At 42.0% G+C, this 16814-nt stretch overlaps 1 protein-coding gene across 1 annotated transcript in view; it reads left to right on the top strand.

The window, feature by feature from the left end:
* Nucleotides 1–16814, top strand: part of LOC118788100 (chromodomain Y-like protein 2) — a 125154-nt gene that overhangs the window by 51528 nt on the left and 56812 nt on the right. The gene's annotated exons all lie outside the window — the stretch shown is intronic.

Genomic DNA, 16814 nt, shown 5'->3' with positions numbered 1-16814 from the left:
TGTGCTGTGCTTTTGGTGTTTTCAAACCCATCCCTTAGCTGTAATAGGTCGTTGGATGCAATGCCCAGTAGGTTTGCATGCATGGAAAAGGTCTATATCCTTCTTCTGCAATAACTTGGATACTATACAGCAGGGAAAATAAGTATTGAATATGTCAACATTTTTCTCAGTAAATATATTTCTGATAGGGCTATTGACATGAAATTTTCACCAGATGTCGGTAACAACCCAAGTAATCCTCTGCTAAATAAATAAATGTAAATGCATGTTTAACAATGAGCAAAATGACTTCACTTCCTTACGTTCCTCTGTATGAATTCTTTAACAATGTTTGCTAAATCCATTTGGCGTGCATGCTGGCTTTCAATGCTGAGAACGGTTAGTCCTGAGAGTCTGTCCTGGGACATGGTGCTTCTTAGATAGTTCTTGATCAGTTTAAGTTTAGAAAAAGATCTTTCCGCACTCGCCACAGTGACAGGAATGGTTAAAAAAGTTTGAGAGCAGTAGCCACGTCTGTGACACTGGGCAGAATAGATGCATGGTACAGGAGCTCGGTCAGATCTTTAATTGAACCCATTTCAATAGTTTATATTTTTGACCTCAGAGCATTTTGAAAAGAAAGTAGCTGTAATGGAAAATCTGATGAAAGATCATCCTTGTAGAGTAGGGATAGTGTCTCGGCGGATGCGTGCAACGCATCATCGTTTGCTTGTATGAGTTCACTGAGTCGTAAACAACTGAATATCTTGGCAATTGCATCCATCCCCCTAAATCGATATTTGATCTGGGAAACAACGGTATCAATACACACATTAAAGACGCCTACTTTAAAATGTTCCTCTGGACTAGTGAGGCGCTGATCCTCACAGAGCTCATCAAAATGTTGCTTTGTGCGTCAAGTGCGTTTCTGAGTGAAGTGACAGTTAATACCCCAAGAGGCTGCAAGTCCCTGTGCTGTGCTTTTGGTGTTTTCAAACCCATCCCTTAGCTGTAATAGGTCATTGGATGCAATGCCCAGTAGGTTTGCATGCATGGAAAAGGTCTATATCCTTCTTCTGCAATAACTTGGATACTATACAGCAGGGAAAATAAGTATTGAATATGTCAACATTTTTCTCAGTAAATATATTTCTGATAGGGCTATTGACATGAAATTTTCACCAGATGTCGGTAACAACCCAAGTAATCCTCACATACAAAGAAATCAAAACATATATGCCCATAAATTAAGTTATGTGTAATAAAGTGAAATGACACAGGCAATAAGTATTGAACACATGAAGAAAAGGAGGTGCAAAAAGGCATGGAAAGCCAAGAAACCAGCTGAAATCTGTCAGTCTTTAGAAAGCAATCCTGCCCCCTATCAGTGAAAAATAATATCAGATGGTTTAGTCCTAATTGATGGTTTCTCATTACCAAGGTGTCACACAAGAAGCATCTCGTGATGGGTAAAAGCAAAGAGCTCTTTCAAGACCTTCGCAACCTTATTGTTGCAAAACATACTGATGACATTGGTTACAGACGTATTTCTAAACTTCTGAATGTTCCAGTGAGCACCGTTGCGGCCATTATCCGGAAGTGGAAAGAACATCATTTCACCATAAACCGGCCACGACCAGGTGCTCCTCGCAAGATTTCTGACAGAGGAGTCAAAAGAATAATCAGAAGAGTTGTCCAAGAGCCAAGGACCACTCACGGAGAGCTTCAGAAAGACCTGGAATTAGCAGGTACAGTTGTTTCAAAGAAAACAATAAGTAATGCCCTCAACCGCCATGGCCTCTATGCACGCTCACCACGCAAGACTCCATTGCTGAAGAAAAAGCATGTTGAAGCTCGTTTAAAGTTTGCTGCACATCATTTGGACAAGCCTATGAAATACTGGGAGAATATAGGCTGGTCAGATGAGACCAAAATTGAACTCTTTGGATGTCATAGCACACACCTTGTTTGGAGGAGAAATGGCACTGCACATCACCCCAAAAACACCATACCAACAGTGAAGTTTGGAGGTGGGAACATCATGGTGTGGGGCTGTTTTTCAGCATATGGTACTGGCAGACTTCATGTAATTGAAGGAAGGATGAATGGAGAAATGTACCGAGACATTCTTGATAAGAATCTGCTGCCATCTACCAAGATACTGAAGATGAAATGAGGGTGGACATTTCAGCATGACAATGATCCCAAACACACAGCCAAGGAAACTCTCAATTGGTTTCAGAGAAAGAAAATAAAGCTGCTAGAATGGCCCAGTCAATCACCCGACTTGAATCCAATTGAAAATCTATGGAAAGAACTGAAGATCAGAGTTCATAGAAGAGGCCCCCGCAATCTACAAGATTTGAAGACAGTTTGTGTGGAAGGATGGGCCAAAATCACACCTGAACAAAGCATGCGACTAGTTTCTCCACACAGGAGGCGTCTTGAAGCTGTCTTTGCCAACAAAGGCTTTTCTACTAAGTATTAAATAAATTTCAGTAAGCGTGTTCAATACTTTTTCCCTGTGTCATTCCACTTTATTACACATAACTTAATTTATGGACTTATTTGTTTTGATTTCTTTGTATGTGTGGATTACTTGGGTTGTTACCGACATCTGGTGAAAATTTCATGTCAATAGCCCCATTAGAAATATATTTACCGAGAAAAATGTTGACGCGTTCTATACTTATTTTCCCCTCTGTATTTACTGACTGCAAAATCCTTTCCTGCATCACTGTTATCATGGCAAATTCGAAGGTTTCAATTGACTTAATAAGCCTAATGGCCTCTGCTCGTTCGTCTGTTTTTTTGGATTGCAGACTAATCTTGGTCAGCGCCTGTAAAACGTCAGCATAGTGAAACCAAAGCGCGTGAATATCATCGTACCTAAATGCCCATTGCGTCGGACAAAGTCTTTTCAATGTTGGTTTAGAATTAAGATGGTTTTCCAACATCTCCCATCTTCTGATGCTCTGGCCAAAAAAAACGTAAAGTGTCTGTACAATGTTGTAGTACTCTTTGATTTCCGCAATCGATTGGCAAGCATCATTCAACACTAAATTTAAATTATGTGAGGCACAATGCATATATAGGGCATTTGGTTCTTTATCGAGCATACGTTTCTGCACACCAGAATAAATGCCGCTCATAACACTGGCTCCGTCATATCCTTGCCCTCTGCACTTTTTAAGTGACAGCCACTTACTCTTGATCAGTTCAATGATTTTTGCTACGAGCCCTTCTGCAGAACGATCCAATATATTCTGAAATCTTAGAAAACTCTCATTAATGTCAACTGCGGTGGCATTATCATTGTCGTCTTTGCGAATTGTGACATATCTGAAAAGTTCCCGTTGTTCAGCTCACCCACTTTCTCCCGATGCCCCCTAAAAGCTAGGTTGCAGGAAGCTCATGTCAGTGTGACATCTGTTATTCTGGTTAACACTTTAGTCCAAAAACTAACTTGACGTTTGCATTCGCTGTCTAGTCCACTATCCACTGTACGGTCATTTTTTCATGCGTCATACACCATACATTCCGCTAAATGGGCATGTTTCTTTATCTTGCCAGATAGCCCTTGCCATTCTTTTATTCCAACAGTCCAAGAGAGCTGGTGGGACGGACACCTCCTATCAGAAAAAAGCCAACATGGCTCACAGTACACAAAGTCCATCTTAGGTGAATAGCACAGCCATTTACGAGGAACCTTACAACCAAACTTAGATCGTTTGTAATAATAGTCAGTTGAGAAGCACCTGCCATTTTTATCCCTAGGAAAGAGTCCCTCAGGTTTGCACGAACCCAACTCAAGTATGGTCCTCTTCAACATGGGATCTATTATATCCACTGGGAAGTTAGCTCTGTCTGACAGATACTGTTCATCATTTTCTGCGTGTGATTTTCTTAACGTTATCTCCTTCATTAGCATCATCTGGCTCAGTCTCCATGATTACCTGTTGCTCAGAAAGGTTAACAGTGTTAGCCTTTACATGGCTAACAGATGTGTCATTTGTCCCAGTGGTGCTAACTGCCTCGATATCAGTAGTATCCCTCATAGTACTTGCTTTCGCTGGCATAAATACTGAAGAAATTTTTGGTAGTTTTGCATTGTTTTCTTGTTTCCGTCATTTCGCCGTTTCTGCGCTCCGCTGAGGTACTTTTGCTTGCTCATTGTTGCTGCTTTCCCGCTGTTCCAGACTGGTTATGGTTCAAAATCATGGGGGAGATTGTGATTGGATAACACGTAGGCTACCGTCTTTTAAAATGTATTTATTTTAAAACTATTTTAATTTTAACATTCATGGCTCAATTTGGAGTTTCGTATGTTGAATTTTTTAAATAAATTTTTTTTTTAATTTGAAATCCAACGTTGGGGGGCCCCTCCAGGCGCGGGGCCCCCCCGCAGTGTGTGCCTTGCGGGCCCCTCCCCTATGCCAGTGCCCATGTAGCAGAAGTCAGCTTGCTGATGATGTTATTTTGAGCGCACACTTTAGACTTGGTTTTCTGGTTTGTGCATCTTGAAGGACAGAGTTGTATCCAGGGTGACTCTGAGATGCACAGGTAGCTCACAGGACTCTAAAGGAAGTCCATTCCAGCTCACTTTCAACTGCCGTTTAGCCTCACGGTTCCTTATGTGAAATGCGCTGACTTGGGTCTTGGCAGGGTTAGCACGTAGATGGTTAGCCTCTGTAATGACCATGGTCGTTTGTGTTTGTTTATTTATTTGTTTTTTCCTGATGTATTTTATTTTCGTTTTGGCTGTGTACGTTGTGTTGTTTTACGTTTTCCCCAAGTCCATCTTGTCCCCTCCTAAGGTGTGTCCTTTGTTTGGTGTCTCTTCCCCTCGCCCATGATTGGAGCCTTCCTCCATTTCAAGATCAGCCCTCTTCCTTCAGAGAGGCTCCATCCGCACAAGAGAGGAGACCATTGTCGCTCCCCGATTTTCACTGTCTGTATTCGGTGTTCACTTCTGTATTTGTAACTGGTATTTGTACTGCGTCAATTGTACTCTTAGGTCTTTGTTCATGTGTAATTGTGAGTATTTTTTTGGTTTTCCGTAACACTGTTATTGGGTGTGGGAAGGAGGGAGTTGATGCCATTTTAGTAAGGGAGAAAGGGAAGTTTTGTTGTATATTTGTTTGATATTCATTTTGTATTAGGTCAATTATTTTTCCCCTCTTGTTAGAGTGTGTTTTGTTTATTATTTTGGCTTTATCGACTCCTGAGTCTGTGTCTCCCCTTTTATCCCTGTTATGGTCTGACCCTAGACCGGGCCGTAACAGCCTTGTAGTATGGAGTCAGCTCATCAAGAGCATTGGTGAGGCATTGCTCCACCACTTCAAGTTCCTTATCTTGTGCAGCAATACCTAGGTCATCTTCATAGATGAACCTTACTGTGTCATCACTTCTTGGTTGATCATTTGTGTAGATGTTGAATCTGCTCTTGTTACCACGTAACTTAACAAAGAACATCCTGTTTTCCAGCATGCTCTTGATCAGTTCTGTCAGGTGGATATCTCTCGTTATGTCCAAGATCTTCTGAAGTAAGCACCTATGGTTGACTGTATCGTACACTGCAGATAGGTCAACAAAGATGACATCTGTCACGATCCCATAGCCATCTTCAGTGTGCTGCGTGAGGTTGAGAACTTGGCTGGTGGCTGACTTTCCAGGTTGGAAGCCGGCCTGTTCAGGGATGAGATGTTCATCAATGGCTGGTGCAAGACGATTCAAGAGGAGGCGCTCAAAGAGCTTGTAAATGTGACATAGCAGTGTTATGGGTCTGTAACTGTTGGGGCTAGCGGAGTCCTTACCAGGCTTCAGTAAGGCAATCACGTGGGCTTTCTTTCAGATTTAAGATTAATTCTATGTTGACAGGCAGTGGTTGAATAGTTCTAGAAGCCATATCTTTGTCTCTGGGCCAAGATGTTTGATTTCCTCAGTTGCAATCTTGTCAAGACCCATGGCTTTCCCTGGTGTTAAGATGGCTATTCCAGCTTCCAGCTCCTCCATGGCAAAGGGCTTTGTGAATCCAGAGTCATCAGGGTACATCTTTTTGCCAAACTTGGTCTTTCCCTTCTGTCCTTTTTGATTCTTTCCACACTTGGCATTCTGAAGCAGTTGAATGGCAACTTGGTTGGCTGTCACTTTGGATTGCTGAGGCCCTGCTGTAGAGTCACCACGGAGCTTTCTGATTACGTTCCATGCCTTCTTGCTGTTTCTAGACATGTCAGTTGTCTCAACCACATTGACACAGTTCTTCCGCCACTCTTGGGAGATGTTCTTCATAACGGTCTCACCCATTTCGACTGTTTCCTCAGAGAACGGATCGGCTTCAAACATGGCGACATAGTTCTCGTAGAGCTCAGTGGTCTCATTGGACAAGCCTGGGCTGTACTGAACTCTGCATCCTCAAAGGAGTGACTTTTAGCAGTTTTCTTCATAATCTTGCTGAACTTATCGTAGCATGAGGAGGTTAGCTTGATGTGCACAATCTTCTCTTCCACTTCAGCACTGAAACCATCCCAATCTGCTTTCTTGTAGTTGAAGCGCCACCTGAACGGTACTGCAGTACTGTCTGATACAGCAGTAAGGTCAGGGTTGTAGCCATGCTTCCATCGTGCACTATGAAAGGATGGTGGTAGCTTGGAGTTATGGATGAGACTCAACTGATTGTAGACCATCCATTCTTCAACTGCCTCTCTGCCCTTGTTGGTGCTGGGGTAACCTCATTGGGTGCTGTGACTGTTGATGTCTCTTAGATGGCTATATGTGGCTTGCCATGCACATCTGGGAGTGCCTTTTGCCCCATTTGGAGGTTTGTACACAGATGTTACTGCAATGCTGCTCAGATTGACTGTTAGCACTTTGATGTTGTCAGTATCAGAAAGGTGAGTGGCCTCAACTGTTATGTCTGTCTTAACAAACACTGCACTTCCATACTGTTGATGAGGTCTTTCGACGACTAGGTCGTAGCCAGGAATCTTGGGGCGGATGTTATTGCTCCCTCTGTGCATCTCCTGAAGGCAGAGGACATCACATTTACTTCTTCCACATAACTCAGCCAGCAGTTTGCATTTTGATGCTGAGAGCCTTACAGTGTTAGCTGATGCAATTGCTGCAGCCGGAGGGCCCTTGTTTCCAACTCCACCTGCCGCTTCTGTTTCGGTGCTGTTTTCTCATTGTCAGGCTGTGTTGACTTCAGATTTCTTTGTTCTGGCGGTGGTAGAATTGGAATAACCTAGGGCCGAGATCTTCAACAGGGGGTCCACGATGCCTAGGGGGTCTTCAGAGTTACTGCAGGGGATCCACCAAATTATTTGATACCAAACTTTTTTTCTTCCAAAAATTAAAATATGTGCTAAAATACACATTAACATAAATACAACCTCTAATAAGCAAAGACAAATCTTCCTATTCATTAAAAAATTACAACATTGAAGATACCCATGAATTCTCATGCAATAATGTGATCACCCTGAGAGCCAAGCACCAGCTAGCTATCCTATGCTAAACCACTCTATGTGTGGTGCAAATAAAACACTGGAAATAATTGCATGCCATATTAGCCAAATAGGTACATATTATTAGCCTAAGTATATTGCCATTCTTACATTAATGTGATCTACAATGGATAGCTTTGTAACTTCTCGACCAAGACCCTTCACTTCATCATGAACCACTGGCGAACGTTCAGAGGATGAGGCTCACGCACCTGCTAACAGCTATGCTACAACTGCTGCTAATTGCAAACGAGTGAAGGCCCGAAAATATTCAGAGAATTATCTCAAGTTTGGATTTACCTTTAAAGAGACTGAGGGCGTTGAATCACCAGTGTGTGTCATCTGCTCTGCCGCATCGACAAACGAAAGTATGAAGCCATCTAAGCTGCAGCGCCACTTGGAGACAACCCATACTCACTTGGAAAAAAAAAACAGTGGAATACTTTCAGGCCCGTCTCAAATCTCTCAAAGGCCAACAGACATTGATGAAACAATCAGCTAAAGTTGGTGAGCTAGCTTTGAAAGCTTCTTAACCAGTTGCTCTTCAGATCGCTCAAAACAAAAAGCCATACAGGATTGCAGAGGATTTAATATTGCCTGCAGCCAGTGATATGTGCAAAACAATGTTTGGGAATGATGAGTACATAAATAAACTGAAAACCATTCTGCTGTCGGACACAACCATTACTCGCCATATTGATGACAAGGCATCTGATGTGAGGGTGCAAGTAGTAAAGAAACTGAGGTTGGCAGAGGCTTTTGCATTACAATTGGATGAATCTATGGATGTGTCAAACGATGCTCAGCTTTTGGCGTTTGTGCAGTTTGTTGACCAAAACGAAATGTAGGAGGAATTTTTGTGTTGTAAGCCGCTGCCTGGACGCACAAGTTTTGAAATTTTCAGTGATCAATAGTTTTTCAGAGACAATGACATACCCTGGGCAAAATGTGTTGCAATGTGCACTGATGATGCAAGAGCCATGGCTGGTTTAAAAAGTGGCCTAATAGGGCTTGTCAAAGATGTGGCTCCCCAAGTGACATGGATGCACTGCCATACTCGGAACCAGCTATGAGGTCACCGAGGTCTGGACCTCAGTAATTTTTTTAGAGCTAAAAATAAAAATTGAAGCTAAATACAACTGGATAAAAAAATGAAGGCTCCACACCTACCTTACAGTAAACTATCAACACATTGATAATGGGTCTAATTCAACAATGCCTATCCCCACAGAAAACAAGCAGCACAGAGCAGGGCAGAAATGCCAAAAAGGTTAAAACAGAATACTTTGGCTTCTTTGGCAGAAAGATATCTGAATTTAAAACAGCACCATGAGGAAGAGATGGGTAAAGAGGAAGGCAGCGACCAGGAGAGAATGGAGGAAGATAGAGAGCAGAGGGACAGAGAGGTGGAATACCCCTCCCCAGACAACAACATTGACAAAACCTAAACACCAATACCCGCCCACCCCCCCCCCAGACTTCACTATTTTTCAAACCCTGGTTACGGCCATGTGCACTGTGTGCTACATAGGGAGTCTCTCGTTGTGAATGTGTCTCTGTTCCTCTCTCTGTGCTGCTGCGGGAACACACTGCGCTACTTTACCATTCAGGGGTTTGATGGCTTTCACGTGGAGTAGTGCTGTCAAGCATGTTCGAGTTATGTATGTCTATTCGGTAGTTTTTACTTCGCCAAAACTGCGCAGAGCTGGCTGCAAATTTCAGTGACCATATCTGGGTTACTAAACTTGCATATCTTGCAGACATTTACTCTGAGCTGAACAGACTCAACAGTTCTTTGCAAGGCCGCAATACACATGCCATCCAGCTGTATGACAGAATGGAAGGCTTTCTGAAGAAAATTAAAAGATGGAGGGAGCCAGGGAGGGCACTTTGTCCATGTTTCCATCAGTACATGAGTTGGGTGATTCTGCAGTGCTCTCGCCTCACGTAACACGCACAATTGTTGCACACTTGGAGGCACTCGAGGTTCAATTTGGGAAATACTTTTCTGAGGCTGACTCCTGGCGCAGGGAGAAGACATGGATACAGTTTCCATTCAAAGATAATGCAGATGATGTTCTATAAGTTTTATATAGAGGTGTAAAATGGTTATATACACCGATGATCCAAAACATTATGACCACCTGCCTAATATGCCGTTGGTCCTCCATGTCCCGCCAAAACAGCGCCAACGTCCTTTGGTATCTGGCACCAAAACATTAGCAGCAGATCCTTCAAGTCCTGTAAGTTGCGACGTGGAGCCGCCGTGGATTGGACTTGTCGGTCCAGCACATCCCACAGATGCTCAATTGGACTGAGATCTGGAGAATTTGGAGGCCAGGGCAACACCTTGAACACTGCATCATGTTCCTCAAATTCACCAACAATGTGTGCAGTGTCCTGCTGAAAGAGGCCACTGCCATCAGGGAATACCATTGCCATGAAGGGGTGTGCCTGGTCTGCAATGATGTTTAGGTAGGTGGTATGTGTGAAATTGACGTCCACTTGAATGACCGGACCCAGAGTTTCCCAGCCGAACATTGCCCAGAGCATCACACTCCCTCCACTGGCTTGTCGTCTTCACACAGTGCATCCTGGTGCCATCAGTTCCCCAGGTAAACAGCGCACACATACACGGCCATCCACGTGATGTAAAAGAAAACGGGACTCATCGGACCAGGCAACCTTATTCCACTGCTCCAAGGTCCAGTTCTGACACTCGCATGCTCATTGCAGACGCTTTCGACGGTGGACAGGGGTTATCATGGGCACTTTGACCGGTCTGCGGCTACGCAGCCCCATACGCAGCAGGGTGCAATGCACTGTGTGTTGTGACACATTCCTCCCGTAACCATCATTAAAATTTTCTGTGACTTGTGCCACAGTAGACCTTCTGTTGGTTCGGACCACACAGGATAGCCTTCGTTGCCCTCGTGCATTGATGAGAGTTGGGCACCCAACAACCTGTCGCCAGTTTGTGTTGCACCACTGTCAGTAGGTACCCACCACTGCTAATCGGGAGCACCCCACAAGCTTTGCCGTTTCAGAGATGCTCTGACCCACTCTTCTGGCCATAACAATTTGGCCCTTGTCAAAGTCACTCAGGTCTTTACTCCTAGCCATTTCTCCTGCATCCAACACGTTGACTATGAGAACTGATTGTTCACTTACCATCTAATCTACCCAGACCTTGACATGTGTCCCTGTTTGGAGATGATATATATGATATATATTATACAGGGCTGCCCCCGACCAAAGATTTTCCAAGTTCAAGCCATTAGTCGACTAGTCGTTGCACGTTTATTACATTAATTTAATTATTTAAATATATGTTTTTTTGGGCATCTACTTATTCAGTTCACTTCTGTACAAGAAGTTGAAAATGTGCATTCTTGATTTTCCTAAATAAAAAAAAGAATTACAAAAAAATGTTCTATAAATATATGAACCTGTTAATAATTATCATTTTAATGGTTTAGCATTGTATACACCATTACAAAGTACTTTTATACATGAGTAGTATATATCCTATACTTTCGTTCAAAATGATTTAAGACCCCTGTCATTTATGACCCCTTGTCAGCTTGATTGACAGGTCAGTTGATGGACAGTTGTTTGTCATCTCGATTTACGAGGTGTCCTTGTCATACTGATTGACGGGGATGTGTCATGGTTTAGATTTATGACTTAGGATTTTATTACAAAAAATGTATGATTGTAGGCAGTAGGTGAGGGAATGGTCAATGAAAGGATGATGTGTTGCCTGGGCATGTCGTGATGTGTGTTGACCTGTCCTAATGGTTATAAATGTGTTTGACCGGGGAAACAGTATTCTGTGCATTTTCATTTTACGACTAAGTCTAACTAGTTAGCTGTTTAAAAAATTTCAGCCTCTACAGTAACAAAGAGTGTAAAGAGTGCACCTCTCACTACTGTTTCCGCTACTATTGCAGACGACAAAATGACTTTTGCGCCAAAAAAGAAGAAATCTTAGGGTTTGATTAGATTTCTTCAAAATGAGAAGGAAGCTGTGGAATACGAATGGCTGTTGTCTGATGGTTGTGTTGGCTGATATGTTTTTGACAGTTGAAGTTGCACATTGTGTGAAACTACACCGTTGAATCTGGGGAGGCATTTACAGAGGATCTGTTGCACATTTCATTTCCTGCTAAAGACTGGAGTTTAGAAACAAAGTTTGGTGAGACCTTGAAGTCCCTGGTTTGGACAGTGTCTGAACACCACACAAAGCTATTATGTATTTGCTGATCACCTTGAAAAGGATCCTGATGATTACGTTTATATGTGTTGTGGTGAACACACAATGGTGAAGGCATGTGAAGATATAGATGTTGAGAGGATCATGCATGACCTGAAAGTTATGTGTCTTTGGAAAGACATGCCTGCTTTACATGAAGTTTTCAAGATACACAGGTTGTTCAAATGGTGCGATGCTTTGGATAGAGACCAAGACATCAAAGTGAAACTTTTTCAGATGCGGGGGTCTGACTTCAAGTGTGACTGCGGGGCGGACCATTTGGAATCACCACCCATTCTTTACAAGCATTAAAAAGGTCGACACCTCCAAGACATCTCAAATACTTGTTGACACGCTGACTAACCATGTCGCATGTAAATGAAGCAATTGGCTTGGCGAATTGTGTGAGAATCTGGGGAAAAGGAATGTGACATACATACTGAGGTCTGAGTCTAATCACTAACTACATCGTCTTCTCCAGGGCATATAGAGGCTGTGTCGACACTACCACACCCTGCTGAAGACGTCATTAGATGCATCCCCCCGCAGGGGTTCAGGCTCATAAAGGCCGCTGTTGGTGTCATACTAGAACACATCATTGGAGTAAAGTTGCAGGAATGTTGTTTTTGGCTGTAAAGTGAGCCAACCAAGCCAGTTACAGCACTCATGCCTCTTTGAACCTAATGCCTACTTTTTTCAATTACGTGTTGAGGAAATAAAACAGAAACTTTTTAAGCCAGAGTTACTACAAGCCATCTCACATCTTCTGGACACATGGGTAATTGCAGGTCAAATCAACAGATTTTAGAAAATTTTCTCGACTGACCATCTTGGATTTTCTTCATACTTGATGTAATGAATGTCATTGTACCCAACAACTAGTATGCAATTTTTTTGGCTTGTATACTCTTTAGTTTCTGAGATATGGAGGCTTTAAAAAGGGGGCATGGCCTGCCAAAAATGAGTTTTGCTAAAATAGTACAAAGTTCCATAAGAAGACCTTTCAAATTTTGATATATTATACTCATGTTATAGTACTTTCTTAGCAACTAGGTGCATCTCTGAAAGAAATCAAAATATCTGATTTATGACGCATTAAAAATGAAAAAAAATGATTTCACACCTATATTTCAAGCGCATATTGCCCATGTATGACAAAGTCTACCATAAAAACAATCATACCACCGGAAAGAGCATGGTTTAATTAGTAAATGCACAAAATATGAAGTTGGTACCTTGAACCAAACTATATTAATTAAAGTATCAAACATGCCAGGTTTACTACTAACAGAAATTCTGCAAAACCCAGTTCTACAATTCAACTAATTGCAATATCACAAAATTGAAAGCCTTAAAGAAATTGTGTCTACTTTAAGAGTTTCAACAATGCACTGATGTCTTTTTCCAAATCCAGTGGACGTTTATACTGCCTGCCAGTTGGTGTAAGTGGGGCATCAATGATCTTCAGGATATGCACAAGAGGGACCCAACAGATGTCCTCTCTCCTGGGCCAAGTGTAAGTCTTAGAGGGACCATGAGGATGCATAACCCTGTGATGGTATTGGGGGCAATGTGAAATGGTTAGCAGCTCGAGCTAGCTTACAGGCGGTCATAGATGATCACATACTAACCCCAGATCTTTTTTGTGGGGAGAAAAAAGTATCAAGAACATCCATTTCATCTGGGTTGGCAAAGAGGAAGTTACACAGAGTGGTAAAAATCTGCAGACAAGATTTTCTGGGTCAGCCACTACTCCTGGAACAAGAGACAACCACTCATTTGTTCCAGTCATGCCAAACCATCTGCAGGTCAGCAGGGTGTCGGGTGGCCCTAGTTTCATTGTGAAGTGGGAATTGCCCACAAGTGATGGAACAAACTGCTGTGAAATCAGGAGTCTGTCTTGCAGATACAGTTCCTGGAAAATATGTTGTATGCGTGTATGACCAAAAGTGGTGGATAGGCAGGCTTGGGGAGTAACGGAATACATGTAACGGCGTTACGTAATTAGGATACAAAAAAAGGTAACTGTATCCTGTTACAGTTACAGAAAAAAGACGTAATCAGATTACCGATACATTTAGTAAAAATGGGGATTATTAGCAGGATTACTTAAAATACATTTTAAAAATATAGCTGCAAGCAGCAATGAAGGGGCCAAGCACCTCAGGGTCACCAGGTAGACAACTAATCAGAACAACCCCTGAACAAGACAGCAGTCCATCACAGGGTCAACAGACACATTGACACCCAATCTTCCACTCTCGCCTATGGGCAATATAGTATGTTCAATTGACATTACCTGAATGTGTTTGGACTGTGGTAGAAAACCAGAATACCCAGAGGAATGCCACATGAACACAGGGACAAGGTACCCAAACTTGAAACTTCTATAATGTTAGGCAGTACTGTCACCCATTTGCACCACCCCACTGACCCCCACTACATATATGTCAAGCTTAAATATAAGCAGTGCCACATAAAATGCAGTGTGCCTTCTTGGGAGATTGTAATAAGAAGTGCCAACTCTACTGGAGGCGTGCAATTTTTGGGTAAAAATTTTTGGGTATCAATTTAAGAAAAAACACTGAATAAAACAAGGCAGGGTGACATATTTTCTACATCTTTTAGATGAAACTGCCACATTTAAATATAAATACAATGCAATCACATTTAAGTTATTTAAATAAATTGAAAAAATAAACTAGTCTACTGGGATTTCTAATACCACTCAACAATCTCAGATAAATGGCGCAATCTGCTGTTCTTAATGTATAATGACATTAAAAAGTCTAGTTCTCGCATGTAGGATAACACCACTTTGCAGATGTAATTTCTGAAGTAGAAAAAAACCCTGTCTTACATTCAGCCTAATATGGAAAGTCCAAGTGTTTCTTCAACAGTATTTAGTGTATTAGTTGTGGAAATAGGTCAAAAGGTGCTGGAGATGTGCCTATTTTAAGTGCTACAAACTGATTGTATTTTAGCAGCCACGCTGTTTGGACATTGAACTATGTGGTCATTTTCCAGTTAGGACCTGATATGTAATGATGTCATGAGCTACAAAAAATTGGTCGCAATATCTGCGTGTGCCTTGTGATGTCCATTACAACTAAATGTCATTAAAATCTAAGTACATGGACACATGGGTGTTAAAACCTGTTTTTCAGTATAGCAACCCAAAGTGGCCAAATTTCACTAAACTTGATGTGTGGCACCTAGGCCTAATTGTAAGCATGTGTATGGCCTTTTATGCCAATGAACAAAAGCATTGCAGAAATATGGCCACTCTTCCTTTCTGGTGACATCACGGGTGAATTTGTGACTACACTGTGGCCACATTGTTCAAACTGGCAACTATTATTTAACAACTGTTAAAGACAATGGTCCAAAGAGGTAATACACAAACCCTCATTGTGCCATAACTCTAGGAGGAGGTGGTTAAATGTGTTTTTGACAAAATCAAGATGGATGAAACACAAAATGGATGATGTGGAGGTTTCGTAAGTTCCCAGATAGGATCTTTAACTTTGATGAAGCAAAGAAATTTAGTTGAAATATCTGCTTTTCTGCCAGAATAATGAGTATTTACATGATTTCTTAATTATATAACGCCCCCAAGTGGCCAAATTTCATGAAACTTGGTGCATACCCAGTGTTGCTAATACCAACAAAGTGTACCAAGTTTGGCATTACTCCAACAAAGCATTGCTGAGATATGACTCACTTCCTGTTTGGTGTCTTCACCATGGAATTTCATTGGACAACAGCGGCCATATCATTTGCCCTAGCAAAATTCTTTGAATTACTTTTGGTCAGAACCCTCTGTAGGTGATACGGACCAAATTTGGTGCTGATAGGATCAACGGTCTAGGACTAGTTCGCAAAAGTAGGTTTTTCAACAAATTGAAAATGTGATTTTTTTTTTCCAAAAATCCATTACAGTAGATGAGTCTATTCAATTCATCATGACCCAGGGAATCAGCCAAAATAAGGATCATAACTCTAGGACAAACGGTTCAAACGACTCTAAATTTGGTGCCTGGATACCTTGGACTGTGGTCTATGAGGGTGCCAGATTCCACCAACATCCACCTAGGACTTCTATGGCCTGCCATAGAAAACCATTGAAAAAATGATTATACCAAGATGGCCAAAAAACAAAATGGCCGACACACAGGTTTCATGCTTTCCCAGCTAGGGTCCTTCACTGTGATGATGCACAAGAAATTTGGTTGAAACATCTGCGTAGGTTCCAAAGCTATAGGCATTTGAATTTTTTTCTCTGTTTTCTGGTATAGCGCCCCCACATGGCCAAATTTCATGAAACTTGGTGGGTACCCAATATTCCCCGTGGCAATAAAGTATAGCAATTTTGGCATGACTGCAATCTAGCATTGCTGACTAGCATTGCTCACTTCCTGTTTTGGTGTCTTTGGCATGGAAATTCATTGGACGACAGCGGCCACATCGTTTGTCCTAGAAAAATTCTTTGAAAAGCTTTTGGTTACACCCATTTGTAGATGATACGGACCAAATTTGGGGGTGATAGGATCAACAACCTAGGACTAGTTCGCAAAAGTAGGTTTTTCGAAAAATTCAAAATGGTGGAAAATCCAATATGGCGGACTTTAACGTCAATGGGTGCATTCGAGTCGTCATGACCCAAGGATTCAGGGGGAAAAAGATCACAACTCTAGGACAAACGATTCAAAAGTTATAAGCAAAAATGTGCCTTGAAGTTTGGTCTGTTGGTGGCGCTGCAGAGATGGATGGATTGAGCCCAAATTTGAGGCCTGGATACTTTGGACTGTCCTCTATCAATGTGCCAAATTTCATAAAAATCCACCAAGGGGTTCTATGGGCTGCCATAGACTCCCAGAGGAGAAAATATAATAGTGAAAAATTCTAACAATTACAATAGGTGCCTAGCACCTTCGGTGCTTGGCCCCTAATAAAGAACGATATACTACCATGCACATGCGCACACATTACAACACTTAACGAGCCTCACAACACTACTCTGGGCTTGAGTGAAACCATAGGCAATCTTACAGTTGCCAATTCATTATCATGGC

The sequence above is a fragment of the Megalops cyprinoides genome, chromosome 13 (assembly GCF_013368585.1).
Source record: "Megalops cyprinoides isolate fMegCyp1 chromosome 13, fMegCyp1.pri, whole genome shotgun sequence".
In the NCBI taxonomy this organism is placed as follows: domain Eukaryota; kingdom Metazoa; phylum Chordata; class Actinopteri; order Elopiformes; family Megalopidae; genus Megalops; species Megalops cyprinoides.
The sequence above is the reverse complement of the archived record's forward strand: the minus strand, read 5'-3'. Positions and strand labels throughout refer to the sequence as shown.